Below are 13,127 nucleotides of genomic sequence, written 5' to 3' on the forward strand. Positions count from 1 at the left end.
AAATAAGTAAAGGAATAGAGGTTAGTAGCGCTCGGACTTTTAGTACGATCATGAGGTGTGAAAAGTTAGGGTGTTACACTCCTCATCCTCCTTCTTCTTGTTCTTTCTTCTTCGCGTATTTTTTCTTCATCATCATTCTTTTGTTGCTGCTGTTATTGTTGTATTTTTTTCTTTTCTTCCGCCTCTCCTTGATGATTTTGTAGCATTATGTGTTTTCAATTGTGCAGAATAACGAGACCAAATGTACCTTAATTTTCTCAGAAATGAACCGGAGTTACATCTAAAATAAACCAAAAATTTGAATTTGAATGGAATGCATGAGTTTCTGAGTTTATAGAATGCACAATTTTTTGTTCATTTGTTATTATACAATGGTGTTGTTATAATAATATTTTGGTTCATTTGCAATTCAGGTGTGGTGTCGATGAACAATTTGTCTCAATGGTTGGGATGACTTTCAAGACAAATTGAATGAAATGGAATGAAATCTATAGAATTGAATAAAGTGATAATGAATAATTTCCAATTTTCTGAAAATCGGTTTGAACTAGCTGGTCGAACCGGTTAAACTGCAAACCGATGAGAATTAAGGTTCGGTTAGATGCCAAAATCGCAAAAATTAAAAATCAGAGTTGAACTGCTAAACTGGCCGATAACCGGTTAGTCGAACCGAACTGGGACCCGGCCGGTTTTCTTATTTTGCCCAAACAATGCCAAAATGCAGCCGTTTAGCATTATGATCCCTAACCAGTAACCCTCCCAACTCTTACCAACCCTAACTCACTCCAGGTCTCCAACGGCACAGCAGCAGCAGTAGCACACACTCTCTCCCTCGTCCCTCCCATCACCCTCGAGGTAGTCGTTCCTCTCAATGCCGGCGAGCTCAGTCCCTCCTTTTTGTTCAGTCGTCGGACTGATCTTGTCGCCGTCGCAAGTTGGAGCTTCGAAGCTCACTCGGTCCCTCACTCCTGCTCGTGCAACTAACATCTCAGAGTCTCAGCAAGGGAAGCACCGTCATCGGGGTCGCCTCCTGCCTCCATCGCGAAGCTCTCCTCCACTGCAAGCTCTGTTCCTGCCTTCGTTGCCAGCTCTGTTCTATGCTTCATTACTTCTAGCTTCTAGGTATTTTTTTAACAATAATTGTTGAATAATCTGTGAACTTGTTATGGGTTGAATAATTGTTAATTAATTTGTGAATTACTAGGTTGAATAATTGTTGAATAATTATTGAATAATTGTTCTTAATTAATCTGTGAATTTTGCTGTTTTTTTTCCTCTGACCCCCTTCTTTTATCTCTTGTATTTTATTTAATTTCTTGATGAATATATGCATGAAAATAGTAACATGAAAAATCAAATCAGAATGATATCTTCTACTCTATGATCAGTAAATTATGAAACACAGAAACTGTTTGTATTGGTGGTAAAATTATGGATATGTCGTTTCCTATAATTGTAAAACCTGGTCAAACCGTAATTAATTAAATAATAAATTAAATAGGAGCGAATATGGTTCAAAAATTTAGCAATCGGTATTTGATAATTTAAATATGATTTTTGGATTCAGTGAATTTTTCTGAGTTGGAAAACATAGTTTTCTGCGTAAAAACGTGCAGTGGAATTTTGACCGGCAGCACCGGCTGAGATTTGTCTGGTACTGCAGCTGAGAAAATTGATTATGAGTAAATGAGTTTAAAAAATTAGGAATTTTAATTAGAGAAGGTAGGAATATTTAAAATGCGATTTAAAGCTCTAATCTTGAAGGTTTTGGCCCAAAATTGGGCCAACGGACAAAAATAAGTGAACCGAGCCTAAGTGGGCCCAAGATCTAACATATATAAGCATTAGTTATGAGCATTTCAGCTCATTTTACCCTAAAGAAAGAGTTTTTGGGCGCAGCTTTGAGAAGGGAGAAGAGAGAAGAGAAGAGAGAAACCACAACTCTCTTTGATTTTCAAACCACTATAACTTGAGCTACGGAGCTCCGATTGACGAGTCGTTTATGGCCACGCATCGCTCTTCTCATCCTCTACAATTATATCTAAGTTTTGTGGTGAGTATTCCATTCATCTCTGTCCAATTTTTGAGTTTTCCCACTGCTATGCATTTTTGGAGTGGTTAGTGTTAAAATCTTGTGATTTTGGTTATTTAGGGATACTCTAACATGGATTCTAAATGGGTTCTATCCCTATGTCATATGGGCTGAGGTAAGATGTGCTCAAACCCTTGTGATTTATCAATTTCATGAATCCTAGGTTAATGTATATATGTAAAATTGGTGATGTTAGTGCACAATTGGGAGATTGGTATTGCTTGAGGAGCTTTGGTGAGGCTTAGAGCTAAGGTTGGTGGAGACTTCCAAAGAAGAAGCTCAATTGGTTTGGCTACAAAAGGTACGGTTTAAGTTTCATTTAAGTACCGTGTGGTGTGATGAGAATTCCTAGGCTAGATTCCCCTAGGATTAAGTTTGGATTGTGTAAATGGTTGGAGCTAATATGCATAGTTGATATGTAAGGTGAATTATTGATTGAGTTGAGGATTGTGTGGCCTTGTATGTTTGGTGTGTTGAGAATTTGATAAATTGGATAATGAGTATTGATTTGTGGAATATATATTTAAATTGTGAATTTGGGTCGGAGGTCGTGAATTTTAGGCTGGAGGCCAGAAAGAGGTAAGGAAGGTAAGTTGATGTGTGTATTGTGTGATGATATAAGTGATTAGATGGATTTTAGAAATTGAATGTGTGAACAATTAGTTTGGTTATTAAATAATAAGGTTTGAGGAATTGAAATGTGGAATTTGATGGTTGTGGGTGAAATTGTGTAGATGAGGTAGATTTGGTTTTGGTTGAGGTAAATTATTTGGTCATATATGTGATTATGAATATTGATGTTTTGATGGTATAAAGCATGAGAGATATGCATGTTGTGGTATATGCTCGATGATTGGTTAAGATTGAATTGTGGGTGAAACTATGTTGATGCTGAGTATGACATTGACTATGTGTAATGATGGTTGATAGGAAATGGTGTTGTTGGAAATTAGGATGAGGAAGGATGAATGACATGTTAATGTGTTTGAAATTTAGCCATTTGATTGGGATGGGTCAAAATGGTTGGTTAGTGGTTTTGTGATTTTGGGTAAAAATGTTAATGTATGAGTTGAGGAGGCTTGAGGTTGATTTTTGGCATGTTTTGGTTGATTTTGAAAAAGGGTTGAAATTGGCTTGTTTTGAAAATGGCACTTTGTGGTTTTATATGAAAATGTGGTTTTTGGGCATACTTTGACGGAGTATAACTTGGATTCCAGATTCCCGATTTGTGCCAAATTTGTTTAGAAATGAAATTGGATCTGGGATGTTTATGTCGTTCAAAGAACGGGCGAAAAATGATTTAACTTAGAAAAATTTTCGGTAGAATGCGTATCCACGTGTAGGTGTGGCCGACGCATACGCATCGTTGTTCAGATTTTTTGCACCAATTGTCCAGCATTCTTCCCGAGAGTTGTGCGAGAAATGTGCCAGTTTTGTGCGTGGGGCACAAACCACACCCACGCGTATGCGTGGTTGACGTGTAGGCGTCACCTGGCTGTTTTCCCATCCACGCATGCGCGTGGGCGACGCATACGCGTCGATGTACTTTGTGGCTTTCCACGCGTGTGTGAGGGCGACGCGCACGCGTGACCCGATTTTCATCCCAAAGTTGATTTTTGAGTTTTAAAAGCCAAATTTCATACTTCTAATCCTCCGATCTCACCCCTTGTGTCTTAAGTTATTATGATATGCCTAGCAATGAGAAAGGAGCTGGTGGATGTGGTAACTTGTGAATGAAGAAAGGGAAAAATTTATTATCAATGATGATCAAAGATGATTATATGAGATACGGAGGATGGTGGTGGAAGTGCTTTATGAGCCATGAGACGAAGGGCTGTATTTGTTAACAAAATGGCTGGTTCTAGATTGAACCATGAGCTGGATGGGTGAGTTATTACCGAGTTACGGCGGAGCCATTATTGATTTATGGCTGAGTATGATTGCATATATGCGTATTGAATGAAATGTGAATGTTGCAGTTCCACTATCTGATATACGAGTTTCCTTGGGTGAAAGCAGTGGCTAGCCACCACGTGCTCCAGGTGGAGACTCGATACTTTGCTGACCCTATGTCGTAAGTATGGTCAGACACTGTGAAAGTTCCGGATGAGCTTGCCCCCATGGATAAACACTAGTGTGGGTGTTGTATGGATAAACACCAGTGTGGGTGTTGTATGATTATGATTATGATCATGATTACGATCGAGAATAACTCGAGTTGGGGATGCACGACAGAGGAACAGTCCAATTGTTAGCTACCAAGACTTGTCGGGTTAGCTATATAACCGACAGATGATATCATCAGCCATAGGGCAGGCATGCATCATATTGCATATGTTTGAATTTCTTGGGTGTGCTTACTTGTTTTGAATTGCCATATCGTATATGCTACATTACCTGATTATGTGCTACTTGTTCTACTTGTATCTTAATTGTGCATTACTTGTCTGTATTGCTTATGTTTGTACAACTTAGAGGTCCCTCATGCTGGTGTCAGTGGGCGTTGAGGGTTGTTCTTGATGAGATGAATTGATGATGCGATTGCATGATGATGATGATTATTGAATGAGATAATTTGAGCTCCCTGGATAGACGCAGTGAAGTGGATTCACTTGCTCCAGGTAAGGATATGATGTATTGATATAGTATTACTGAGGCAGAATAACTGGTGATGGTTTTATTTATAATTCTGGTCCTGGTTTGTTGGAGAGTTAGCAAGTTGGGAAGTATTTGAAAGATGAATTAGATTTAGCCTTCCTTTATGATAGTTTCCTATTTATGGATTAGCGAAAACATAGGGTGCATGCTTGGTGGAAAGAAGTTTAGGATGCTTAGTGAGTTTTTGTTGTAGTGTATTGTATTTATTTGGCACTTTTACCGTACTGGGAACCCATGGGTCGGGAGTTCTCATTCCGTATATACCTCTTGTTTTTTAGATACAGGTCCAGGTGCTCAGAAGTGAGCTGTGGTTTGTCTGAGAGACGGCGAAGATCTTTATATTCTCTACTTTATATTTTACTTAGAATCTCTCCACCTTTATTTTGAAGAACTTATATTATGTATTGAACTCTTTTGAATTTGCTTATAGAGGCTCTTATGTTTCTTTTGGGAGAGATTAGGAGATTATGTTGTCATATATATATATCTGTTATCTATCTCTTAATCTCCTTTTATGCCTTTACCCGTATATCATTTTCGACTTCACGGTTTATCTTTTGTTGTCGAAACATGAGTGATACGTCTTCGCGATTTTATTTTTACTCTTTTCAGGCTTTTCGATTAACACTCCTTTCAATTATAGTTATATTTATGCATTAAAAAGTCACCTGAGTCGTACCACCGTAATATCATTGACTTATGACTCGAGTATAAGGATTTGAATATTAGAGTGTTACAATAATCTTTTATGAGTTGTAGTGCATCATTGCAGTATTAACTTTGACTTCATCTAGTAAGAAAAGTCTATTCTAAAAATCAACGAGCCATTGTTCTGGGGAACAATTGTTATGTTTTCACCATATGTGAAAGCATTCTGCCTTAACCATTGTGTGTTGCTGTTGAATAGTTCTTGGAATAATCAAAGTGGTTTTGATCATTAGGAGTGGAAATAATTTACAGTAGTAAGCTTCAAAGTTTCAGAATTTTTCTTGAGTTGTAATTTCTGAAATGCGTGTTTGTTTGGTTTATTTTAAAATATCATGTATTTGTGTAATCGTATTTATAAACAAACATAATTAGGTTATATAATGTTAATTTTGCAAGTCTAGCCCTGATATATCATGTTATCTGGATGGAAGTCAGATTTAGGGTCATAATCTTGATTTATCATGCATATATTAAAAAGATAGATTTTTGTGCGATTGCTTTGCACATGTTCTTGAACACACTTTATAATGAAGCTTCTTCTTCTATATGTATGTAAAATTGACCATGCACTAATGGGGAGCAAGTTGGTTGAAATTCAACATATAATGGTTGAAGAAATCATAAAGACTTGTTGAATAATATGCTCAACAAAAGTGTCAGTTACATATCTTACAAAAGTTACAATTTATGTACTCTAAAATTATAATTTGTGTACTCTCATGCAGAGGTTACAATTGGTCAGAAGTATCTGTAGTTATATTTAGTTATTAGAAGAAAATAACTTGTATTAGGGTTCTATTATAATTTTTTTAATTATTATAAAACGGTTTTTTTGGTTTAACTACGGTCGAACTGCTTAAACTTATAAACCAGTGAACCAGTAACTAGAACGGTTCGATGACCGGTTAGATTTTCAGAACCTTGATAATTTCATTCTTCTTTGCTAAAAAAGGACTCAATCATCAAGAAAAACACATCAAATTCATTTTTGGACTCAAATGAACCTCAATTAAACTAAGAAATGAACCAAAATTACTTGAAGAATAAAAAATTTGATCAACACTTATCAGCAGCATCAAGTGAACCTCAATTAACAGACAAATGAACCAAAATTAATTCAGATTTAAATAAGCAGTAAAAAAACTCAATTGTCAATAAAAACAAATCAAATTCATTTCTGGATCCAAATGAACCTCAATTAAACTAAGAAATAAACCGAAATTACTTAAGGAATAAAAAATTTAGTCAATACTTATCAGCAGCATCAAGTGAACCTCAATTAACACACAAATGAACCGAAATTAATTCAAATTTGAACAAGCAGTAAAAAAGACTCAATCATCAACAAAAATGCATCGAATTCATTTTTGGATCCAAAAACCTCAATTAAACTAAGAAATTAACCGAAATTACTTAATGAATAAAAATTTTGGTCAATACTTGTCAGCAACATCAAGTGAAAAAATATGAAAAAATTAAACAAAGAAGAAGAAACGCATAATGCTACAAAATCACTTGATGATTTAGATGTGCTTTTGTTCATGATTCAATTTTGTCTGTGTGCTTGTTTTTTAACTCAATTGTTAAGTAATTTCGGTTAATTCTAGATTTAAATAAGGTGTACTTGGTCTGTGCTTGTTTTTAAATGAGTTTGTGTATCGTCATCATTCAGTAATTTCGGTTCATTCGAAATTTAATTTTGGGTTCATTCTGGATGTAATTTCAATTGATTTCTGAGTTAATTTCTAATCATTCAATTTTGTTTGTGTGCTTGTTTTTTAACACAATCATTAAGTAATTTCGGTTCATTCTGGATTTAAATAAGGTGCACTTGGTCTGTACTTGTTTTGAAATGAGTTTGTTTGTGTATTATCATCATTAAGTAATTTCGGTTCATTCGAAATTTAATTTTTGGTTCATTTTAGATGTAATTTCAGTTCGTTTCTGAGTGAATTAAGGTGCATTTAGCCTCGTTATTTTGCACAATTCAAAACACATAATGTTACAAAATCACCAAGGAGAGAAGGAAGAAAAGAAAAAAAATGCAACAATAACAGCAGCAACAAAAGAATGACGATAAGGAGAAAATACGCGAAGAAGAAGGAAGGCGAAGGAGGAATGCGAAGAAGAAGAAGACGACGATGATGACAACGATAATGTACCTATGCGTATAATCACGCTCTTTTAATGAAAGTGGTTTTTTTTTTGTATTATATCTACTTGGTTGAACTTGGATGACAATAATACTTGGATATATAGCAGATTTGTGTTCAATTTGGTGGATACTCCAATAAAAATATCTTTATATGAAGATAATATTATAAGGTGGATACTACAATGAAGACTTCATAATTGTCTTCATATGAAAATATTCTCTTTTGACCTTTGGATGATGGATTGGATGGTTAGATTTTGATATTTATAAAAGTGTTGTTTTTGTTTAAAGTGTGGTTAAACAAATAAATCACACTTTCAAACAAAGCATCTTCATGAAAAGATGTTTTTGTCATCTTCATTTGAGTAGTTGCCATATTATAAACCATTAAATTATTTGACATATTTGACTAAATTATCTAACAATTTATAATATCATCTTCACATCAAAATATCTTGGTGAAAGTAACTATCATTTAATTTAAATATAATAAAGACTCCAATTTGGAGAACCTGAACTCGCCCATGATTAATAGAGACCTAAACTAAACTCACGCAAAGAAGCCTCCCTATGTGTATTATAACTCAACTATTAGAATCTTAGCGATAAACTACACATCTTAGGGATATCTTTCTTTTCCTTTATTTGTTTCTATTGAATATAATTATTACTCTTCTCCGATCCACGCCACAATGAAGGATCATCCACCATATCCTACCAGAAATGCTCATGAATAAATAATGTCGAATGAGCGTGCTCCTAAGATTTGAAGAGATTCAGGACATACCTACTTATTAATTAGGTGAAAGATCAAAAGAGGAAATGTTGTTATTGTTATATTAGCAAATCTGCCAAATCAAGCAAGACCCGATTATGATTCTAATCATGATTTAAATCGGGTCCATAATATTTATTTCCTTAATTAATAACAAGCAGATGTATGCGAGTGCAGCAACTTGAAGAAATGGAGAATATTTAGAAAGAATCATATTACGTGTAAAAGTTACTTATTTGTAGCGTTTTATTTATTTATTTTTTTTAGTTTTTTACGGTATTTTCATGTATAAGATAGGATTCGAATCTCCAACACCTGTTTAAACGGACTAATGAGTTAACCATTAAACTAACTTACCTTAGTTATTTGTAGCATTTTAAGCAAGTTGGTTTTCACACATTAGCGTAGTAGAGTAAACAGTAATGTCAAATTATCAATAGCAGCGAAAAGTCCAAATTTTTAAATTGCAATCAAATCAGGATTTTTGGAAAGTAATAATATAGAGTTCTTATTTCTTTGTGAATAATATTTTAAGGACATTAATTTTGATACATTTGAAAGTGAAAATATTCGTAATTAGTGGAAAATATAACAATTTAAAATTTTCTCAAAATAAAGCAGGGATTCGAACCCCCATACCTCTGGGAAATAAAAGGTAACTATATCCACCAAGCAAACTTGCCTATTACTAACTTATATGCAAATTAAAATATATATTAATATCTTTCAGTAAATAATTTACTTTTATTTAATTTATTTTAATTTTAATTATAAGCGCACTCATTTTCAAATTAATTATATTTTTATTTAACAGTAATTATAAACTCACTTATTATTTTTTTATAATTTTATAATATTTAATAATATTATTTTTTAATAAATACTTGTAGTATATAATAATATAATAGATATAAACTAATTAATAAATTATTAAAATTTGAAACTAATACTTATTTTAATATAAAAAATAAAATAAAAATATTTATGATAGAGTAAAATTAATAAAATACTTATTGTTTCTATTCTATATTGTTTAGAATAGCTAGGCATGTTGTTTTAGAATAATTAGATATTTTTAAAATATTAGTAAAAATATGTATTTTAAATTTTTAATTCTAAATTTTTTACTATATTTTATTTTTTATTTACATAGGACCGGGTTAACCGATTCAACCCGTAACCCACCGGTTGAACTAATGATCCAGTGACCCAGTAGCATGACCGGCATGACCGGTTTGATCACCGGTCAACTTGAAGAAATGGAGAATATTTAGAAAGAATCCTATTACGTGTAAAAGTTACTTATTTGTAGCGTTTTATTTATTTATTTATTTTTAGTTTCTTACGGTATTCTCGTGTATAAGATAGGATTCGAATCTCCAACACTTATTTAAGCGGACTAATGAGTTAACCACTAAACGAACCTACCTTAGTTATTTGTAGTATTTTAGGCAAGTTGATTTTCACACATTACCGTAGTAGAGTAAACAGTAATGTCAAATTATCAATAACAGCGAGAAGCCCAGATTTTTTAAAATTTTTGGAAAGTAATAATATAGAGTTCTTATTCCTTTGTGAATAATATTTTAAGGAGTTAATTTTGATACGTTATTGGGTAAAAAAATTTACACTACTTTTACTAATTTGATTATATATAATAATGCATGAAAATTAAATTTATCTTTAAGACTGTAGAGTAAAAGTTTATATATATAATTCGAAAGTGAAAATATTCGTAATTAGTGAAAAATATCTGTTATTTGATAGAAAAAAATTCTATTGTTGTAGATGTTATTGAAGAGTAAAAAATCTGTGTTATTAGTAAATAAGGAAATGTGTTGCTGGTAGTGAAAACTTGTGTTATCCCACTACTAGAAAATTAGTTATTACAGACGGATATTTTCGATGGATTTTATCCCATGAAAATACAGACAGAATTTCAGAGTGATTTTTTTGTCGTAAAACAAAAAAATGAATTAACATAAATTACAGATGGAAAATAGAATCTGTCGATAATTCTGTTGGTAAAATTATTTTTTTTTCGTGAAAAATAGTTACAGACGGAAAATCCGTCTATAATTAAATAGACAAAATGTTACGTTTTATTAAATTATTACAGACAAAAAATCCGTCTGTAATTTAAAATTTTTCGTTAAAAATATTGAGTTAACCCTAATTTTATCACCGCCCTTATCGAGCTCCATTCACAATGAACTCATTTTCACCCTCATCCCTCCCTCTTCAAAGTTGTCGTCGAACGCTTCTCCTCCGGTAAAAGGTGCTATCGCCACCGGCGGGGACAGACCATGGGTGCCTTCGTCATCTGGGGAAGCTCTACTCGGCCCTCTTCAAATTGTTCCTCCTCTCCTTGTCGTCGCACAAAGTTCTGAGTTGAGCTCATGGCGTCACCGTCGTGAAGGGTACCTCCCCTCCTCGCCGTGCATCATTTCTGATTCTCTGCTCCTCGCCATTTTTGCCTTTGATTTTGTGATTTCATTTTCGATTTTGTGATTTCATCTCTGCTTCCTTTAATTTTTTCTAATGTCCTTGTCAACCTTTTGGTTTAGCTCTTTGATTTCTTCTGTTAGAATTTGTTCCTGTAGAATTTGATTTAGTTAGCTGTTTCTGGTGCTTAAGTTTTTTTTATGGGAATAATCAAGTAATCTATCTTTTCTAGGGTTTGGTGGCTATGTCCAAAGCTGACTTGAGTTCACTGTGAGTCACTATTAATTGCCACAAGCTCTTCTCTTTTTTTCTTTATTTGTTTGTTTGGATCTTTAATTTCGAGTAGTTGTGCTGTGATTTATGATCTATTCCACTCTCGGTTTCTTTTGATGCTATTTTTCTTCCTCTAAGTTTTTTAATTGTTCATTGTGTGAGTTATCGAGCTGGGTCAATTCGGTTTTTTTGTGTCTAGGGTTTAGCAACTATGTATTTTAGCTTCCTCTGCATTTCTATTCTTGGATGTGCATAAGAATTTCGTTTCCATTTGATATTTGGGTGACTGACATTCCCAAATTGCTGTTGTAAAAATAAAAGACTTTATTTTATTTATATTTTTAAATGTGGATGGATTTTTTCTGTTGTTGGAGTTGAAAATTGTCATCTGTTTTAGGGTCTTCCAGCTAGTTAGGGATTCTAGACATGGATAAGTTCACATATCCTCAAGGAGAAAGGGTAGGTGATATTTTGTTTTGTGGAGGGTAAGAGTGTAAAACTAAGCTACTGAAGTGACCATCACTGCAAATTGGAGATATACCATGTAATTAGAGGAAGAAGAAAGACTTTTGGTATATGGAAAACAATGTTCTATTAGTATATCACAAGTAAAAAACTTCTCGTGGTACTTTTGGCTAGTTGAATTATTTTAACCTTTTGTCTAATCTATGAAAAAAGTGCAGTATCTGAAAGACTATCAGACATTTGTTAACACTGCCCGCTACTGGACAGAAAAATTTGCTAAGCCCACTTCTCTTGGGATTGAAGATAAGGTACCAAGTTTTTTGTGTTTTTGTTATTAGAATGTGGATGCACGTTAATTGGTTATATCAATGTGCAACATTTGTTTTACATTCAAAGCAATTCTTCATTTGTTTCTTGCATGGTCCTGTTTTAAATATATTGGCAGTTATATTAATTTAGTGCTCTGCGAATGCTTCTTGATATGACCATTTTTCATTAAACACTTGATCAAAAAAAATTTATCTTGATCTAGTTTATATTTTTATGCTAGATAGTTCTCTGATGAGGTTTTATTAGAAAATGATTGAACATGTAACTTTTATTTATGATGAATCTACTTTTGATAATATATAATCTTATACCAAGATTGTATTTTGAATTTGAAAAAGGACTTGCATTAACGACTTGCCTGACTAGTTTCAGAATATTGATGAAGTGTTTCTGATTTGTTAAGTTAATGTTGATTTTTTCCATTTTGAAAAAACAGAATTTAAATTATCAAATTTGTCTTTTTTGGTGATCATTAAATAGAAGGAAAAAAAATGCACACCATTCCAATTTCCATTTCTATAATTTTCACAAAGGGAACCCACTTTTCTTTTTCCCATGTTTAACTAAAGAGGAAAAGACACACACGCTTTCCTTTTCTCCTTATTTTGTTAATCAAATAAATAAATAAATTGGCCTTGTTATCTTTATTTTTTATATCTGAACTTATTTCTTCCCAGTTTTAGTTTTAGTCTTAGTTTTTGTTTTGACATGACATGTTAATATTCACTGGAACTTATTTAATTTTGAATGATTTTTGTCTTCAAGAAGTGCAGCGATTAATTAATTATCAGGTAACATTAGTTAATTATCAAATACGCATTTGAGAATTTACCTGTCAACTAATTCATTATTCTTTACTAGTTTCCTTCTCAATTAAACACTTTTGAGGATTTAATTTAACTTGTGTCGTACACTTGTTTAATAGACTTAAGTTTTGGAAGAGCAGAAAATTTTTCTGTTAGGAAATCAACCAACTGGATAAACCCTTGGGGGGAAAATTTAAATTGTTGCTGTTGGTGCTGGATTAGCCTTAGTTGACTCAGTGGTGATCTCTCAACCTGGCTTACAATTTGGTTATTACAATTTGATCTACAATTTGATTATGGATGGCAATACCACTCGAACCTGCGGGTATCCACACTGCCCCTACCCGCTCGAGGCGGATAATTACCCATCCCGCACCGGGGCGGGTTTTTAGCGGGGCAGGTTCTTGGGAGGGGCGGGGT

Source organism: Arachis duranensis, chromosome 10 (genome assembly GCF_000817695.3).
Source record: "Arachis duranensis cultivar V14167 chromosome 10, aradu.V14167.gnm2.J7QH, whole genome shotgun sequence".
Taxonomy (NCBI): Eukaryota; Viridiplantae; Streptophyta; class Magnoliopsida; order Fabales; family Fabaceae; genus Arachis; species Arachis duranensis.